Below are 21739 nucleotides of genomic sequence, written 5' to 3' on the forward strand. Positions count from 1 at the left end.
ATTGACACCAAAAAAGTGATCTTATCCAATACTGACTCCTCAGTAAACTCTGGTAACTCTAACCCATCCAGGAAATCTCTCATTTATTATTATATAATCTATAATAGATTTATATCCCCTTGCCGATCAGGTAAATTTGTGTCTGTATTTCTTCCAAACGAAATTATTGGTAATTTTTAAATGTTTAAAGGTTCCAAAATCTCTGAGTATTTGTCCATTACCGTTATATATGTTTTCTCCAAATGTGTCTACTATTTTTGTAATAGGTATATTTCTGATTCTAGCTTTGATGTCTCCCATAAGTAAAATCTGGTATTTTATTGTATTTGTTTAAGGTCACTTGTAACTGTGTGTAAAAGGCCATGGACTTATCAATTTTTCTTTCTTCTGGAGCATAAGTTGCTGTTATTCTTAGAATTCCTCTTGGACCATTAATTCCTGAGTACAATGCATTCATTTACATTTTCATTCTCCAATATTTTATCTTCTCATTTTCTATGAATATAGATGACATCATCTTTATTTTCTCTTTGTTGCTGCTTTACTCCACTGCAGATCATTATATAGTCATCTATATAATTAGTCGCAGATGTTTTTCTCTGTTTTTGTAATTGTTGTTAAACCTACTGCCTTTTCTTTCAAATGTGTACCTAATTTGACTTCCTTAAGAGAAAGCCTCCTACTGTTCCAGGTGGCAATTTCCCAAGCTCCGTTAAATCAATGCTTCTTGTTTCTATTTCTTGCCCATATCATATCCTGGTGGAATAACCATAACATTGAGTACAGACGACATGCTGTACCATACTCAGTTATGTGAGTTATGATCTGTGGCTGTGGCTGGTAAAGCTCAGAGATTGCAGTCCCATCACTGTTAATATTAATTTTTTTTCCTGGCTACCTGTTTTTGCATAGAAATTCATAAATGAAATAGAAAGAGATCTCCAGAAAAAATGATTTTAAATTACAATTAAAACTTACTTCACTACGGTGATTGTCCTCGGTGTTGATGTACTGGCTGAAACAAACAGGGGGTGGAAGTGCAACTACTGTCTACTGTAAATGATGTAGCCGACAGATGCACAGTTGCATAATACACAATTATATTTGGCCAGTGCACTATTGTTTAAACTTTCCATAAGTCGCATTAACAGTTGGCAGATAAACCTTCACATTCTGCTACAATAGTTTACTACTGAACATTTATGAGCAGTAAAATCCTAACCACAATAAGAGAAAGGTATGTATGGAGCAGACACTGTCATTATTTCAACATATGGCCTAATTGTGCAACACTTATTTCACAGTTAAGTTGAAGCATATTACTTTAGCATTATCAGTATTACTTTAGCATGCATATCTGCTTGCCCTGCACAGGCACAATTATGTACAATAATAATTATTGTAATTTAAAAAAAAGTATTGAGCACACTGACGATGCCAATTATATGGAAAACATACTGAAAGACAAATAAAGATTCTATTCTATTGTTGTTCTAATCAACACAGGTTTCTCATCTGAAACTTGACCGTGGACTGACTGTCTTGTGACCAAAAACTGGGCCCTTATATATCATCACAATAATAGGTGCTGAAACTACACATTGTTTGAAGTTAAGTTTACAAAAATTTCAATAAAAACTTATCTCATTAACTTAACTGAATTCATCATAAAATGGGTCTTTTTAATATTTTCTTCTACTGCAAGGGTTAACCTGAATTATTTGTTTAAATTATGCAATTAACAAATATCGTTATGCAAACAATACTTTTGACAAAACTGTTAATTACTTCAGAATTAATTAAGGACTGGCTTTGCTAACATGTTTTTGAATAGAGCCAAATAGATCCTTTAAGAATACTATTAGTTGTTCCTCTAAATGTTTATAATTAGTACAGAATTTATATTTGTTTATAAGTAAACAAAAGAATTTAAGTTACGAAACAATTACTGATTTCACCTTATAACAAAAGATACTAAATAGGCATAGTCAAAATAAATTATAAAATCAATTACATACATAAAACTAAGCACAAAATACTTTAAAACTGAGGGCCAACCTTATAATTTTATGGAAATGCAGATTATATTCAGGCATGTAAATGGTAATTAGTCACACATGAAAACATGAATTTTAAGGAGGCAGATGGCAAAACAAGGAGGGAAGTAAAAATATCACAGCTTGCTTTGTCACAACTACCTGCCAGACATTTTATGTTACTGGGCAAATGATCCAAACTTTTTATTGCTGACATATTTTACAATGGAAAATAATGTTCATTTTTCCCTCTAGTGTTGTAGGTATGTATGTTAATGTTTTTCTCAAACTGTGATGGATTATGTATGATGAATTTCATTAGTGAAAATATGTACTGTGATGGTGCAGTTAAAATGCCTATCTCTTTTAGAGATGCCTACATTATATCCTTGGGTAAATATCAAATATTATTGCTCATTTTTGTGCAATCAATACTTTATTTGTAAGTGATGAGTTACCCCAGAAAATTATTCCATATGACATTACTGAGTGGAAATAAGCAGAATATGTCAGGAGGTTGATACGTTTGTTTCCAAGATCAGCAATTATATGAAAAGCAACAGTACCAGAACTTAACTGTTAACAAATTTGTTTCTTCCAGCTCATGTTTTCATCAGTATGTACACCCAAAATTTTCAAACATTCTATGCTGTTTACTGAGACCTGCACATGTGCTACCTCAATTGTTAGTAAGTCACTATTTGTTGTACAGAATTGAATGTAACGTGTTTCTTCAGAATTTAAGGAGAGTCTGTTTTGAGAGAAAATCTCATTTACTAACTCTTCTGTTAATTTCTCTCTAATTGGCTTTATTATAACACTGATACTGTTGGCAACAAGTACCAATTTTGCTTGTTGAATGTTAACTAGAAGGTCGTTCACATGCGTAAGGAATAGAAATGAACCCAAAATTGAATCCCGTTGGACTCCCTTTGTGATTTTACCCCAGTCACTAAAATGTTCAACCTTTCTGACATTGTCTGAGTTATTCAGCACAACTTTTGCAACCTGTTTGTACAGTATGACGCAAACAGGTTGTGAGTAAAGCCATCAGTTCCACAAAACTTGAGTTTTTCTAAGAGAGTGTCATGATCTATACAATCAAAGCCCTTGGTGAGATAAAAAAAATACCAACAGGTGATATATTATTATTTAAGGTGTGTACTATTTGATGAGTGAATGCATAAATAGCATTTTCAGTTGAGTAACTTTTCTGTAATCCAAACTAATTGTTACCACTTAAGTGTGCGATTACTCTTGAGTGCATTACTTTTTTTAATATTTTGGGATGTCAGTAAGGAAACAGGATGATAATTTTTTAAGTCTGTCTTGACACTTTTCTTATGAAGTGGTTTAATAATTGCATATATGAGGTCTGTTCAAAAAATTCCAAACATGATGCATTGTGCATGATGCATTCTAAGATTCTGCACCTGGATTTCAAGAGATGATCAAACTGAAATGTTACATTTCTCTGCAACCTCTCAGACAGTTGGCCTTCAATTGGCATGCACAGTTTAGTTGATGTTCCTGATGTGAGCATTGTCTGTAGATGTCAAAGGGCGTCCTGAATGAGAGTCACCTGTAACTTCCGTCTGGCCATTTTTAAACCATGTGAACCATTTGTAACACCAAGTACAGCATAATAATTTGTCACTGTACGCTTTCTGCATCATTTCATGTATCTCAAAATTTGAGAACCATGTGACACAATGTTCTACTCAATACAGCACTGAACAATCCCTAACAGACATACAGCAATGAAACTTCCAGCATTTATACATTAAACACAGGGATGCCAACCGCATTTCGCTCCAACACACCATTGGTGCAAAATTATGGATGTTCCGGAATTTTCTGAACAGACCTCGTATCACTAAGGAAATTACTTATTAAGTTGGAAGAACTTCTCAGAACTCTGTATGAAGTACCATCAACCCCACAAGATCTTTTTTTAGGATTTTTATAATTGCATTAATTTTAGTGAAGGATGTTGGTGCTAAATCTAGTTGTTTAACATTTTGTAGAGTAAAATTTTTCTATCCTACTGGATGATAGTTCCTCTTGTACAAAGTTCCATTTATTTATCACAATTTTTCTTTGGTTGTTTCCTATTTCTTCAAGGCTTCTATGGTTTTCACCTGTGCTGGATCTTCTGTCAGTTCAGCAGCTATGTCTCTTAATGCAGTGACAACTGAAATTTCATCCAAGCTGCTGACTTTTGCCAAACTATTCCTTGAAATGCAGCTAGCATCATTGTGTTTGCATTAGCTTTTGTATACCAGTGTGATGTTATACTCCTGAAGCCTCAGTGTTCAACTCATCAATGGACCCAACAGATCCTTTAAGCCAATCAGCAAGCATAGAGAGTGGTAGCCCTTCAAAATAGTAAATGGTTTGCGAAATAAATATGGCCATAACTTGTTGATGGGCCAAGTAACTGCAACAAACTTTTTCTCAGTTGCAGAGTGGTTCATCTCAGACTTGGAGAGTAGTCTGGGAGCATAAGCTATTATCTTTGCAACATTGTCCTGAATCTGCACTAGAATTGCACCTATCCCCTAACTGCTGGTGTCATTGTGAAGTTCTGTATTAACATTCTTGTCATGCAATGTTAAATATGGAGAAGATGTTACTGCCTCCTTCATGACAAGAAAAGATCTTTCTTCCATCTCGTTCCAGTAAAATTTTGTGTCTCCCTACAGCAGTTCTTGCAATAGAATCTACCACATTCTTCTTGGTACGGAAGTCCCTTATGATCTGAAAGCAACAGGAGCACATTCCAAGAAAACTTCTCACATCATGAATGTGCTGAGGAGCCAGAAGGAAATTCTGTGACTGCTCTTATTTTCTCTGTATTGAGACAGACTCTACTGCTGCTCAAAAATGTCCCAAGAGTTTTATTTCTTGGGAAGCAAAGGGAGACACTTTTTTGGATTCAGGCAAAGGTCTGTTGTCTGAACCCACTTCAGTACAGCTGTCAGGTGGTTAGATGTTCTTCCAATATGTTTGAAAAAACAGTGGTGCCGTCCGTGCAGCAAGGGCATGTCATCCATTCAAGGTGTCAAAGAAGGTTGTCAAGCTACACCTCACAGGTAGCTGGAGCATTACACAGTCCATGTGAAATGTGTTTTATTCATCTCATAACATACAGAATTTCAGAACATATGTCTGATGTGCAGGAGACATGTCAAGGTTACAATTCACTTATTTGAAATTTTGTCACACTTATAATAATACTTAGTGAAGAATTTACTTATTTAAAATTTGTCAAACTTACAATATTTACATCCACTATAACTATAATAAATTTTTTATTCCATTTTAGGGATCCAACTCAAAGTAACCCTTTGTCCTTCATGAAATCTTCCGCAGAGTAGTCACATCTTTCAATTAGAAAATCACGTAACTTGATTTTTAAAATATTTTTCTTCATATTCATTATGTCATGCCTTTTATAGTGTTGTGAAGTTTCATGGCTATATACTGAGGAGTCAGAGCACATAATTTTAAGTGATGTGAGGTGAGCATAAAGCTTTCTTTATGTCTCATGTTGTATGAGTGTTCATTTTTTTAAAAATAAATCAGCTCTGCTATGTAGGAGAAGAATCACCTCAGAGATATATAAAGAGGGGACAGTTAATTCCTTTAAGTCTTTAAATGATGCTTGACATGATGTACTCAGCTGTGCAGTGCACATGTTATGAATGATTCTTTTTTGCAATTTTAAAATTCGTGTAATCATTCCTGAGTTTCCCCAAAAAATTAGGCCACATCTAATAACAGTTTCAAAGTAGCTATAGTATGCTGTTTTCCTGTTGTCCATATGAGTGACACATGCTAAAATTTCCATTGCAAGTGCAAGGCTGTTTAATTTATCTGCTAGACATTCTATATGAGAATTCTAGCTCAAAGTTCTGTTTAAGTTAATTCCTAGAAGTCTGACTGAGTCAAATTCTTCTAGTTTGTGATTATTGTGAGTAACACAGATTTCTTCAGTTTTTGACTGTGTTTTTAAAACTCATCATGTGTGTTATTGGAATGTTTAGCCCTAACCCATTTACATTGAACCATGTTTCCAAGCTACTCAACGTATTTATGACACTCTGCAGTATATTGTCAGAATTTTCATTTTTGATTAGGGCAGAAGTATCATCTGCAAACAAGGTTAAATGAATATTTATATTGAGAGGCAAGTCATTTACATAGAACAGGAGTAAAATTAGTCCAAGGATTGAGTGTTCAGGAACACCTTGTGGCACAGTTTTCCACTGTGAGAAGTAATCTGTTCCATTTGATGTGATTATTACCCTTTGTTTCCTCTCCATGCGATATGATTCATACCATTTCAAAGTAATGTCCCTTCTTCCATACCTGTTGAGTATGAAAAGCAGCAGGGCATGGTTTACAGAGCCGAACACTTTTGTAAGATCACAGAATATTCCTGCAACTTTAGCTTTCCTATCTAATGATGCAGTAAATTTTTCAGTAAACTGACTTATACATGTACTGTGTTTTTGCCATGTTAGAAGCCAAACTGGTTATTTGAAATGATATCATACTGTGTGATGAAGCTTTGTATCTGTAAAGCAGCAACTTTTTCAAATGTTTTTGATAAGACAGGGAGTATAGAAATGGGGCAATAATTTTCCGTATCATCTTTTGAACCTTTCTTAAACAATGGTTTTAATTTCATGGCTATCCCATCCCAACCCGCAGAGTCTTTGTCTTTTAAGGAGAGTATGATATTTTCAACAAATTTTGTCAAGACTGTGTTGAATTTTTTAAGACATTCACTGTATTATCTTTCAACCCAAAACTATTTAATTTCTGCTTATAATTTGCTACATCTGAATCAGATCTTGCTACATTTATGAAGTACTCTTTGAAGCATTCAGATATTTGAGTTGGATTTACAGCAGATTTTTCCCGAAGTCTGATTTTTGAAACATCTTGCTAGTGATTTTTGATGCCCAATTCAGACTTAACTACAGACCATAGTGCTCTTGTTTTATTTTTTGCCCTAGAATGAATTTATTATTTGTCCTTTGTATTGAAGTTTTCACAACTTCTTTAAAAGCAGTTTTACAGTTCCTAACATATGTCAGATCCCTTAATTGGGCAGGTAGATTAGAAAATCTAAAAAGGGAAATGGATAGGTTAAAGTTAGATATAGTGGGAATTAGTGAAGTTCAGTGGCAGGAGGAACAAGACTTTTGGTCAGGTGATTACACGGTTATAAATACAAAATCAAATAGGGGTAATGCAGGAGTAGGTTTAATAATGAATAAAAAAAATAGGACTGCGGGTTAGCTACTACAAACAGCATAGTGAACGCATTATTGTGGCCAAGATAGACACAAAGCCCATGCCTACTACAGTAGTACAAGTTTATATGCCAACTAGCTCTGCAGATGATGAAGAAATTGATGAAATGTATGACAAGATAGAAGAAATTATTCAGGTAGTGAAGGGAGACGAAAATTTAATAGTCATGGGTGACTGGAATTTGTCAGTAGGAAAAGGGAGAGAAGGAAACATAGTAGGTGAATATGGATTGGGGGGAAGAAATGAAAGAGGAAGCCGCCTTGCAGAATTTTGCACAGAGCATAACTTAATCATAGTTAACACTTGGTTCAAGAATCATAAAAGAAGGTTGTATACCTGGAAGAATCCTGGAGATACTAAAAGGTGTCAGATAGATTATATAATGGTAAGACAGAGATTTAGGAACCAGGTTTTAAATTGTAAGACATTTCCAGGGGCAGATGTGGATTCTGACCACAATCTATTGGTTATGAACTGCAGATTGAAACTGAAGAAACTGAAAAAAGGTGAGAATTTAAGGAGATGGGACCTGGATAAACTGAAAGAACCAGAAGTTGTAGAGAGTTTCAGGGAGAGCATAAGGGAACAATTGACAGGAATGGGGGAAAGAAATACAGTAGAAGAAGAATGGGTAGCTCTGAGGGATGAAGTAGTGAAGGCAGCAGACGATCAAGTAGGTAAAAAGACGAGGGCTAATAGAAATCCTTGGGTAACAGAAGAAATATTGAATTTAATTGATGAAAGGAGAAAATATAAAAATGCAGTAAATGAAGCAGGCAAAAAGGAATACAAACGTCTCAAAAATGAGATTGACAGGAAGTGCAAAATGGCTAAGCAGGGATGGCTAGAGGACAAATGTAAGGATGTAGAGGCCTGTCTCACTAGGGGCAAGATAGATACTGCCTACAGGAAAATTAAACAGACCTTTGGAGAGAAGAGAACCACTTGTATGAATATCAAGAGCTCAGATGGCAACCCAGTTCTAAGCAAAGAAGGGAAGGCAAAAATGTGGAAGGAGTATATAGAGGGTTTATACAAGGGCGATGTACTTGAGGACAATATTATGGAAATGGAAGAGGATGTAGATGAAAACGAAATGGGAGATAAGATACTGCATGAAGAGTTTCACAGAGCACTGAAAGACCTGAGTCGAAACAAGGCCCCGGGAGTAGACAACATTCCATTAGAACTACTGATGGCCTTGGGAGAGCCAGTCATGACAAAACTCTACCATCTGGTGAGCAAGATGTATGAGACAGGCGAAATACCCTCAGACTTCAAGAAGAATATAATAATTCCAATCCCAAAGAAAGCAGGTGTTGACAGATGTGAAAATTACCGAACTATCAGTTTAATAAGTCACAGTTGCAAAATACTAACGCGAATTCTTTACAGACGAATGGAAAAACTGGTAGAAGCGGACCTCGGGGAAGATCAGTTTGGATTCCGTAGAAATGTTGGAACACGTGAGGCAATACTAACCTTACAACTTATCTTAGAAGCTAGATTAAGAAAAGGCAAACCTACGTTTCTAGCATTTGTAGACTTAGAGAAAGCTTTTGACAATGTTAACTGGAATACTCTCTTTCAAATTCTGAAGGTGTCAGGGGTAAAATACAGGGAGCGGAAGGCTATTTACAATTCGTACAGAAACCAGATGGCAGTTATAAGAGTCGTGGGGCATGAAAGGGAAGCAGTGGTTGGGAAAGGAGTGAGACAGGGTTGTAGCCTCTCCCCGATGTTATTCAATCTGTATATTGAGCAAGCAGTAAAGGAAACAAAAGAAAAATTCGGAGTAGGTATTAAAATTCATGGAGAAGAAGTAAAAACTTTGAGGTTTGCCGATGACATTGTAATTCTATCAGAGACAGCAATGGACTTGGAAGAGCAGTTGAACGGAATGATCAGTGTCTTGAAAGGAGGATATAAGATGAACATCAACAAAAGCAAAACGAGGATAATGGAATGTAGTCAAATTAAATCTGGTGATGCTGAGGGAATTAGATCAGGAAATGAGACACTTAAAGCAGTAAAGGAGTTTTGCTATTTAGGGAGTAAAATAACTGATGATGGTCGAAGTAGAGAGGATATAAAATGTAGACTGGCAATGGCAAGGAAATCGTTTCTGAAGAAGAGAAATTTGTTAACATCGAGTATAGATTTAAGTGTCAGGAAGTCGTTTCTGAAAGTATTTATATGGAGTGTAGCCATGTATGGAAGTGAAACATGGACGATAACTAGTTTGGACAAGAAGAGAATAGAAGCTTTCGAAATGTGGTGCTACACAAGAATGCTGAAGATAAGGTGGGTAGATCACGTAACTAATGAGGAGGTACTGAATATGATTGGGGAGAAGAGAAGTTTGTGGCACAACTTGACTAGAAGAAGGGATCGGTTGGTAGGACATGTGCTGAGGCATCAAGGGATCACAAATTTAGCATTGGAGGGCAGCGTGGAGGGTAAAAATCGTAGAGGGAGACCAAGAGATGAATACACTAAGCAGATTCAGAAGTATGTAGGTTGCAGTAGGTACTGGGAGATGAAGAAGCTTGCACATGATAGAGTAGCATGGAGAGCTGCATCAAACCAGTCTCAGGACTGAAGACCACAACAACAACAACAACAACATATTTTACAAAATCAGAATCTTTATTGTGCTTCAGCTGATTGTGTAGCTTCCTTTTCCTCTCACTGGAAATTTTTATTCCTGATGTGATCCATCTTATTTTACTTTATGTCTTATTGCAATATGATCTTGGTGGGAAAGTTTCATTAAATACTTCTAGACAACTGATTAAGGATGTGCTAAAGTTTTCATTTGTTGAGTCACTATCACCGAAAGACCATTTAACTGTACTTAAGTTTCTCATAGAATATTTAAATATTTATTGTATTGAAACTTCTTTTGATATAAGTTTTTTTACATTATGTTTATCAGTTTTTGGCAGTGAGACAAACAAGGCTGAGTGATCAGAAAGTCCTAAGTCTAGACAGAATTTATGTACATTGTCAAAGTAGTAATTTGATACAATGTTACCAATGCATGTTGCTGAGTGAATATTTTCTCTGGTGAACTCTGAAAAATTTAGATTAAAACCATACTTTTAATTGAATCAATAAATTTTGTTTATTCTTTATTGTCATTTGCAGTTTTTATATTAAAATCAGCTGTTATTACAATTTTTTCTTCATTTCTTTCTTTAATTTATCTAGCAAGCACTTGAATTTATAGAGGAATGGTGTAACTACAGCTCTTTCTAGAATTCTAAAAATTGAAATGACTAACATATCAAGGTCTTTTAGTTCTACACAACAGCTTTCGAATATACAATCTTCAGTTAAACAATTAAAACCTGTTTTCACTTCATAGCTTATAGAAGAAACCAGGAGTATGTAGCAACCTCCGTCAGATTTTTTCTCCCTGAAATTGCTGCTTGCAACACTGAAATTTTCAATTTTATTAAAATATTTATTGTATTAGAGCTAAGTCCATGTTCATTTCAACAAATAATTTTTACATTTTTACATTCCAAGAGAATTTGTAAATCATCAAGTTTGTAGCTTAGGCTGTTGGAAGACAGCATTACATTAAACTCCTAAAGGCCATCATGAACTGTGAAAGCAATCCTATCCTGGGCAGCCCCATCAGCCTTGATTTAACAGTAGTGTGTCTTTATATCCATAATTGAGAAACACTTTGCACCCTTCAAGCATTGCAAGATGTCATCAATGTGCAGCAAGGATGTAGCTGGAGGGATGGGGAGGGGGGGGGGGGGGGGGGAAGAGGGTCAAAGGAGGGTGTCCAAATTGTTAAAGAGGACCTTAAAAAGGCTCATGTTTTTTATTTAGTCTGAAAACACATTTTTTATTTATGATATTATGTACATAATTTCCTTTTGGAAGGCCTTAATACATGTATTATTTCATCTACAAAACTGAGCACGAAAAGTGTTTCTTTAAAAAGCATAACATGTATTCTCAATGGTATATACAATTCTAATATGATGTATTGCATCTTTTCTAACAAAACACAGCTCAGTCTTCTGATATAAGGATCACTTCTACAGAGCAGAAGAATCTTAAAATGTGGTTGAATAACTTATAGAGTCAAATGGGTACAAAACTCTTTTGACAGTAGCTACCTGTCTCCTACTACAATCTTGTATTTAAATTTAAGACTTACTGCAACCATGTCAGAATTCCTTCCACACATCAAAGCATCCAAAGTTCCTCAGGTTAGTCTCAGATTTTGTTAAAGTATTTTTCATTTCATTAAAATTCTTCAGTTCCATTAAGTGATCAAGAATATCTTTTCAAACTTTCATTTCAACAGTCAACTTGAAAGTATAACAACCATATTTATTTATAAAGCAAAATGGAATACACAAATACTACAAACTCAAGCACAACAAAACACAAGCAACACTTTGGGATCTCAATTTTAATTCATGCATTGATTTCAACTAGACTTCCAATGTATGCAACCTCATTATAACATGTAACAATATTATGAAAAGGATAGTTGCTGAGGTCATACTGTGAGCAGCTGTGTATGACAGGAGACAAAAATGGGTGGTAGGGGTAGGAGCAGGCTGGGGCAGGTATTACCTACAAACAAATCTGAGGAATGGCTATGGGCACTTGCATGGCACCATCCTATGCCTGCTCATTCATGGGCCCTCTAGAGGAATCCTTTCTAAACACCCAGAATCCCAAACCTCTCACCTGGTTCAGATTCATTCATAACTCTTCATGATCTGGACTGAGTGTGAGGATACCTTATCCACATTCCGTCATAATCTCAACACCTTCTCTCTATCTGCTTGACCTGGTACTACTCAACGCAACAAGCCAGCTTCCTCAATGTTGACCTCCACCTCAAAGATGGCTACATCAGTACCTCCATCTATATCAAATCTACCAACCACCAGCAATACCTCCACTTCGACAGCTACCACCCATTCCATACCAAGAAGACCCTTCTACACAGCCTAGCCACCCATGGCTGTCACATCTGTAGTGATGTGTGGTCCCCTTTGAAATACATTGGGGGTCTCACTAAGGCCTTCACAGACCATAATTACAATTCCAGCCTTGTACAAAAACAGGTCTCCTATGCCTTATCTTTCTAGTCACCCACCACTTCTCACAGTCCCACCATCTGGCCACAGAGGAATGTTCCCCTGTGACTCAGTAGGACCCAGGACTGCAGCAACTGAATTATATTCTCAGCCAGGGCTTAAACTACCTCTCATCATGCCCTGAAATGAGGAGTAAGGAGTATCCTACCTACTATCCTTCCCACCTTTCCCATAGTGGTATTATACCACCCCCCAAACCTTCCTACACATCTCCTGTTCCTAACCCCTTGCCTCACGGCTCATATCACTGTAATAGACCTAGATGCAAGATCTGTCCCCTACATCCTCCCACCACCAACTACACCAGTCCAGTCACAAGCATTACCTATCCCATCAAAGGCAGGGCTACCTGTGAAACCAGTAATGTGATCTACAACCTAAGCTGCAAACACTGTGCTGCATTCTACACGGGCATGGCAACCAACAATCTGTCTGTCCACATGAATGGCCACCAACAAACTGTGACCAAGAAACAGCTTGACCATCCCATTGCTAAGCACATTGCCTAACACAATGTTCTTTATTTCAATGACAGCTTCACAGCCTGTGCCATTTGGAGTCTTCCCATGAACACCAGCTTTTCTGAATTGTTTAGGTGTGAACTCTCCCTGCAATATATCCTACATCCCCATCACCCTCCTGGCCTCAACCATCATTAGTCTTTATCCTTACCCTCCAGCCCCTTCACTACTCCCATCACAACACTACACAGTCCTCTGTACCACCAAGTCAACCACAATCTTTTTACCCCTCTCCTTTTCCACTAACCTCCCCCACACCCATCCCTGCCCCCCCCCCCCCCTGCCATGTGTCTAACCTCCCTACTGCACCTAGCTGACCTACTCTCTCTCCACCTCATCCCTATATGCTCCCACAAGCAACACTTTACCATCCACACCCCAACTCTGCTCTCCCTCACCCTTGCCACCCCAAGCTCCTCCTACCCCTACCACCCGGTTGCACCTCCCATCGTGCACACCTGCTTGCAATGTGGCCTCAGCAGCAGAGAATGCAGTCGTGTGTGTGAGTTGCATTTGTGTGAGTGTGTGGGTGTATGTTCTATCTCCTTGTTGGCTGAAAGCTCATTTTCTGACAGTCTTTTTGTTGTGCCTATCTGTGAATCTGCATCTCCACTATATAGTGAGTAGCAACTATCCTTTTCATAACATTGTTACATTCCATAATGGATTTTCCCTCATTGTAATACAGTTATACAGTCTTTGGAGCTAATAAACTACTCAGCAATGAACAGCATATATTGTCTTTTATATGACGTTTATTTGCAAATATGCCAAAGTTGTGGAAGTTAGACTCAGTGTATGAAGGATATTACAAATATGGCATTTCACAATAGAACATTGTTCTTGTGGTAAAACTTGAAGACAAGATGTATTGCTCAACAAGTGTGCCATCTTTATGCACAGTACAAAATGATAACCACTAGATGCCTTCCAATGTAGATATTACTGATGTGAATCCAGCAATGGCTATGCAGCTGCTGTCCTCTCCCCTCCATCCCTCCTTCCCAGACCTACTCCTTAAAAAAATTCTTTGCAATGTAGTTTTCAGACTTAACAGTCTTGAAAATTTTCTTGCTATTGTAGTTGGTATTGTAATAGATGAAGAAAACGCCTTTTTTTTTTTTTTCTCCAGAGAATTTGGAGAAGGCACGATAGAATGAAACTACAAAATTTCTATGAGCTCAAACTCCTCCCTGACAAAAATCCTGGATTCGACTCTGAATTCACTGAACCACACATATTGTTAAAATCTTATGTAAGCCAACATTAAAACTAATATTGTCTGCCCAAGAAATAAATGAGTATTTTCCAAATCAAAATAAGTACCAGTAATGTTCCAAAAGAAACAGATAAATTATTTTTATGTAATTGTTTCTACAACTTGAAAACTTTACATTTTGAAGATAATCATAGAACATCTGCAAAAGCTTCAGTTATTGTAGTAGTACAAGAACCTAAATAGATTCTGGACAAAAGGCAAAGAGGGGGCAGGGGGGGGGGGGGGGAGAGCAGAGCAGAAAAACAGGGCATCAGGTCACATGAATTCAAGCAGCCTGCTGAAACATCTTTTAGAAACAAATGAACAATAGAATACATTCCCCTTCCACTCCCCACAAACCTGTCCATATAATTCCGCATCAGAACTGGTTTTCATAAATGAATGGATCCCTACCATCTGATTGACCAGAAGGGTCTATATTTTGCCATTTGGGCTATTAATGATAGAATTTTGAGCAATTTTTTTAAAGAAATGTGACCATCATTGTTTGGGTGATATTTTTGATGTTCATTGTGATTTTTGGGTGACGCAAGCAAATACAAGTGTATTTTTATACAGTGATTTTAATTTAATATTATTTGTAATGATGTTTATCACTCCACTGCCTCATGAAATATTGACATATTGCAACCTGAGAGTTCTACCAATCTCCAAATAATGACTCCAGTGCTAACATATTTTAACTTATCGTAATGTTAGTGGACAAATCAAATGAATCCATAAGTAGAAACAGTTAATACAGTAAGAACTGAACTCATCGAGAAATCAACAACTGACCTCAAGTAAGGCCCACAATGTACAGCAGTTGATCTTGGCTAAAGCAGAAATGGGTGATAGACAATAGTGCTGTCAATAGTTTAAATCCATTGATAGTCTTGATTAACAATAGTGTGTACCCCTTTTTTGTCATGAAAATCAAAATATCTTTCAGTTTCACAACACAGATGCTAGTTATCATGTAACTCCATTTAGCTGATGAATGAGAGGGGGAGCTGGACCCCCCCCCCACCCTCCAGCCCCCCCCCCCTTTTGGCTATGTCCATGTGATCAGCAATGGATGGACATCTTTCTTTGTAATTTTGTTCAGTCATTGTTAGTTGATGCAGAAACGTCAAGGACTATGATTCCTTACAAGGGTTATAGGACAGGGCCAAGCACTCTCTGAAGATTCAATGATGTCGTTTTCCAGTGTCTTCTCCACTTCCTCCCAGATTATCTGTCATTCAGCTCGTGGCACTCTATACACAGGGTGGTCCATTGATAGTGATCGGGCCAAATATCTCACAAAATAAGCATCAAACGAAAAAACTACAAAGGACGAAACTCATCTAGCTTGAAGAGGGAAACCAGATGGCACTATGATTGGCCCACTGGATGGTGCTGCCATAGGTCAAATGGATATCAACTGCATTTTTTTTAAAAATAGGAACTCCAATTTTTTATTACATATTCATGTAGTATGTAAAGAAATATGAATGTTTTAGTTGGACCACTTTTTTGCTTTGTGATAGATGGCACTGTAATAGTCACAAACGTATAAGTACATGGTATCATGTAACATTCCGCCAGTGCGGACAGTATTTGCTTTGGACCGTTTGCCAATTGCAGATATCATGTTGATGTATGGCTATTGTGATCAAAATGAACAACGGGAGTGTGTTATGTATGCAGCTCGGTATCCGGACCGTTCGCCAGATAGTTACGTTATTTAAGGCAACAGGAAGTGTTCAGCCACATGTGAAACGTCAACGATGACCTGCAACAAATTATGATGCCCAAGTACGTGTTTTAGCTGCTGTCACGGCTAATCCACACATCAGTAGCAGAAAAATTGTGCAAGAATAGGGAATCTCAAAAATGTCAGTGTTGAGAATGCTACATCATCTATTGCACCATATTTCTATGCACCAGGAATTGCATGGTGATGACTTTGAACATCGTGTACAGTTCTGCCACTGGGCACAAGGAAAATTACGGGATGATGACAGATTTTTTGTACGCATTCTATTTAGCGATGAAGCATCATTCATCAACAGTGGTAACTTAAACTGGCATAATATGCACTATTGGGCAACGGAAATTCCACAATGGCTGTGACAAGTGGAACATTAGCAACTTTGGTGGGTTAATGTATGGTGTGGCATTATGGGAGGAAGGATAATTGGCTCCCATTTTATCGATGGCAATCCAAATGGTGCAATGTATGCTGATTTTCTATGTAATGTTCTACTGATGTTACTACAAGATGTTTCACTGCATGACAGAATGGCGATGTACTTCCAACATGCTGGACGTCGGGTACATAGCTCGTGTGCATTTGAAGCGATATTGAATAGCATATTTCATGACAGGTGGATTGGTCGTCGAAGCACCATACCACGGCCCGCACATTCACTGGATCTGATGTCCCTGGATTTCTTTCTGTGGGGAAATTTAAAGGATATTTGCTATCATGATCCACCAACAATGCCTGATGGCATGCGCCAGCGCATTGTCAATTCATGTGCGAACATTACGGATGACAAACTACTCGCTGTTGAGAGGAATGTCATTACACGTATTACCAAACGCATTGAGGTTGACGGACATCATTTTGAGCATTTATTGCATTAACATGGTATTTACAGGTAATCACACTGTAACAGCATGCATTCTCAGAAATGATAAGTTCACAAAGGTACATGTATCACATTGGAACAACCCCAATAAAATGTTCAAACCTACCAGTACCTACGTTCTGCATTTTAATTTAAAAAACCTACCTGTTACCAGCTGTTTGTCTAAAATTGTGATCATATGTTTGTGACTATTACAGCCTCATCTATCACAAAGTGAAAAATGTGGTCCAACTAAAACATTCATTTTTCTTTACATACTGCATGAATATGTAATAAAAATGGGGGTTCCTATTTAAAAAAACGCAGTTGATATCCATTTGACCTATGGCAGCGCCATCTAGCAGGCCAACCATAGCGGCATCTGGTTTCCCCCTTCAAGCTAGACAAGTTTTGTTCTTTGTAGTTTTTTCATTTGACTCTTATTTTGTGAGATATTTGGCCTGGTCATGATCAATGGACCACCCTGTATATGAGCACTGGCTAACTGGTGCATGATCTCCTTTTCTCCAGTCCAGATTTGAAAGCATCCAAAAATTGACACAGAACGGCTATCACTTACTGACATTATTGTTCAATCATGCCAGATTCTATTGGTATTTCTTACATTTTATATGCAGATTCAGAATGTGACATATGGCCAAAACACTCTGTACATAGAACTGTGTCATTTCCCCATGATGATGGACCATGTTCTCCAATTGTTCTGTCAAAAATCAGACGTCTGCTGATTGTTACCAAATGTTTTATTCAGTTCCACCTGGAATTTGTCACATTATTGACCTTCTCTTCATTGTTCTTGAGCCACTGCTGGGCTCTTTCATCCAAATAAGAGTACAAATTTAAACACATCGTGTCACCCCTCCTATTGTATTTGGTGACTCGGTTGAATCCTCTCTGCATCCCCACAAAATATTGATGGATGCCTGATATGCAGCTGTTTTCAAATGCATTGGTATTTGGAATATATAGGCTTTGGGAAAATGGTACTTCTTGTATTCTGCTTCTTGTCTGAGTAGGAAACAGCTTTTATGTTCTAATTGGAGTCCTGGTGCATAGATGTTTTGAAGTATGTGGTACCTGAACCAAATAGTGTCACATTGTAACTACAGTGCTGTTCAGATCTGAGAGCATCAGTGAAGAGCAACACTTAGAACTGAAAGCACACTCACTACGAACACCAATATACACCCAGAACAGAAGTAAAATCTAGCATGATGTGTGTGACTATTTACAGGAACATCAGCTGTTCCAGATTCCTTGTATTTTTACAGATATCAAGTATTCCAGGATATATGAATATTACAAACATAAGATATTTCAAGAGACTTCCGGAAATGATACATACTGAGTAACAAATAATGGCTAGTGATCATGTTTGAACTGGTGACCTACAGCAAACCAATAGCCCATATTGCATGCATCACATCTCTTAGCAATATGAATTGCTGAACTATGCTAGTATTTTCTGCTTTGGGGATATTCAGGCTGAAAATATTTATATAGAGTTTCCTCTTACAACTGAAGACATGCAGAATAGAAACTGGGATCAAATAATGGAAAACCTAACAAATAAAGCTGAACAATTAGTTCCCATAATGAAAGCCAAAATTCATGTCTGACAAATGGAAGAATGTGAAGGACTCCCCAAACTAAGCAGTAAATAATGATAACAGAGACAGCCAGAGAAAAACAAATGTAACAAACAAAACTTCTTCTTAAGTCTATGAAAACTTGTGAGCAGAAAACTCAAAGAATAAAAAAAAAAGCCAAAAAATACAACTACTCTTTCAGTTTCATGAAGACTTCATCAAAAACAACACACAGAACTTTTATAGAACTTTTAAATGATAAATAACCAAATATAGCCCACAAACCATAAAACTCCAAGACAAAAATGGAAATATGTCTGACAACAACAGGCATATTTATAAAATACTCGCAGAATATTTCAGAAACCACCACAAATGTGAATAACCCCTAGAAAAAATTAACCTGAGCACCTCAACAACTACGAGACCTAACTCAGAACCACTCACCAAACATTCATATCAAATCTCAAAAACTATGAGGCCTCAAGAGAAGACAAAATCACAGCTGACCTTTGGGAAAATGTCAACAACAACACTATAGTCTCACCAAAACATCTTTGAAGAAATTTGGATAAATGAAAAAAATCTCAGAAGAGTGGATGATGATCCTCAATCACTGACCCAAACAACTACAGAAGGATACCACTCTTAAATGTAATATAAAAGACATTCTCTAAAGTCACTAAGCAGAGTAGAAACTGATTAGGCCATCAGCTTGGAGAATATTAAGCAGGTGTCTGGAAAGGAAAATACTGCTCAAAATAACTCCTAAACCTCAAGATCCTCATAGCCTGTAAGACATCAGAGCTCATCAATATGTTATCACTTTCATTGACTTTCAAAATACATATGACTCAATAGAATAGGAATCCCTCACCTCTATGCCAGAAGATCTAATCCTAGACAACAAAACCAGAAACCTAATTAGAGTAACCCTCAACAACACAAACTCCAAGGTAAATTCATGGGAGAATTTTCTGATCCTTTTGAGATAAATAGTGGAAAAGTGGTGTATTAATGGTGCCACAGAAAAAGTGGTCAGGGAGTCAAACACAAAGATCCAGCAGTTAAAAATAAAAGCATCAAAGTGAGTTGTCTAGCCTTTGCAGATGATAGGTCTGCTACCTGAGATCAAGCGATGACAGGGGGTATGGGGGCAGGGGAGGGGGGGGGGGGGAGCAGGAACATGACCCTCAAATTATGAAAACAAGCTGAAAAAATTTGTTTCAAAATCTCCTTTCAAAAGACCAAAAAATTACAAATATTATAATCTGATAGAAACATCTTAATGTGGGAGAACAAAAAACATAAATCATTAAAGAATTTAAATATTTTGGTGAATGGATTAGCTGGAGTGCCCTTAAAAAAAGGCTATGGAATTTAGAAGAAATAAATTTTCTGTGTATTCCAATACTACGCCATTCTTGGAAGTACTCGAGACACACTGTTGGATGATAAACATCAAAATGGCACCTTTACATAAAGATCATGTCGGATAAGAAGAATAACACAAATAATGGCAAGAGCACACACTGCAAACCAGATCACAGAAGTTAGTCCTCACGGAGGTGGTAGTTGACTTGTACTGAGTTGACTGCTGCCAAAGAGCACCCCCTCCCCCTCTCCCACCCTCAGTAGTGCAGAGCAGAGGGGAGGTCACAGGTTGGAAGGGTTCCCAATGTGATGAAAGCTGGCGCAACCAGCTGTGTCATAGCTGCCACAGGGGAAAAGTGAGGCTGGACCATTGCTCTGTGAAGAAGAAGGTTGTGATGAAATCCCATAACCTCAGTGCCATAAGGGGGGTGGGTGGGATGACCTGCATGGGATATAGGAATGTGAGAGGATGGCAAGTGGGCTGAGGACATGAAGTGGACAGGGATGGTAATGATAAGCCATCCGGAGGAGTCCTTGGAAACAGTAAAGTTGGCCTCATCTGTGGAAGCAAATAAAGGGTCATGTTTGAGAAGGGTAATGTGGGCAGTGTTGGGGTTATTGAATGAGCAGGGAGGTCTATGGAGAAGGATGGGGTATTGTTGCACATCTGGATCAAAAGATCTTGGGGGGTGAATGTGACACATCGATGGAGATCATTATGACACATGGTGGTGCTGGTGAGAGATTAGTCATCCGATTCGTCGCAGAGCATGACATAGTCATGGGTGGCAAGGTCACTGTGAATTAACATGCTTGGAGCTGTGTGGGTGTGGGGATGTGGCATGTAAATGCGTGGGATGTCTGAGTGAACATGATTGACTAATGTTGGTGAGATGGAGAGGAGAAGAGAATAACAAAGAATAAGAATCTCAACACACTATGCATGAAGGATCACATGTTCCAAATACAGCACTTAGGGAATTACTGTAGCACTTGGAGGGAGGAGGGCCTGAAGATGATGTAAGAATCAGTGTGCTTTGATCTAATGATGAGTCGCAACACTCGACTAGAGCAGGTTCACTGGGTGAGGGGTTGTGTGTCACAGTGTTTACAATTGTCCAGGCTGGTTTTAATCTGGTTTGGGATACAGTTTGTAGCTTACCACTGAGGAGAATAACAAAGATTTTGCTAGAGTGTTATAGTACCTTATGAGGGTCCAAATAAGGGGGCTGTAAAGCCACATGAACTGATTCTTCGCAGAGCATGACATAGTCACGGGTGGCAAGGTCACTGTGAATGAACATGCTTGGAACTGTGTGGGTGTGGGGATGTGGCATGTAAATGCGTGAGATGTCTGAGCGAACATGATTGACTAATATAGGTGAGGTGGAGAGGGGAAGAGAATAAGAATCTCAACATACTCTGCATGAAGGATCAAAAGTTTGCCACATGTTACCTCAGCTAAAGACAATTGAAGATCCTTTCTGAATGTGGTACGTATACCCAAGAGGACCCATGGCAATGCTTCTACCCAGCCACTGGCATGACACATGAACATCACTTTCAGAGTGTGATGCTAGCATTCCCCAAATCTGTCAATTTGTGGGTGGGAGGCAGTGGTACAGAATTTGGCAACACCACATAGATTACACAGCTTAATGATAAGGAATAGTGGCTGATGATAGGCAGACAAAGCAGACTAGCCAGGTGTGAACAAAGGCACAGGCTATCAAGTCAGCTGATATGTTGGCTCCAGCCACCTACTGACCCAATTTATTATGGAAAGAATGTATTTGAAACCTTGTGAGGGAGATAGGAGACCAATCAGGTTGAGATGTACATAGCAAAAATGT

Source organism: Schistocerca nitens, chromosome 7, assembly GCF_023898315.1.
Source record: "Schistocerca nitens isolate TAMUIC-IGC-003100 chromosome 7, iqSchNite1.1, whole genome shotgun sequence".
Classification (NCBI taxonomy): Eukaryota; Metazoa; Arthropoda; class Insecta; order Orthoptera; family Acrididae; genus Schistocerca; species Schistocerca nitens.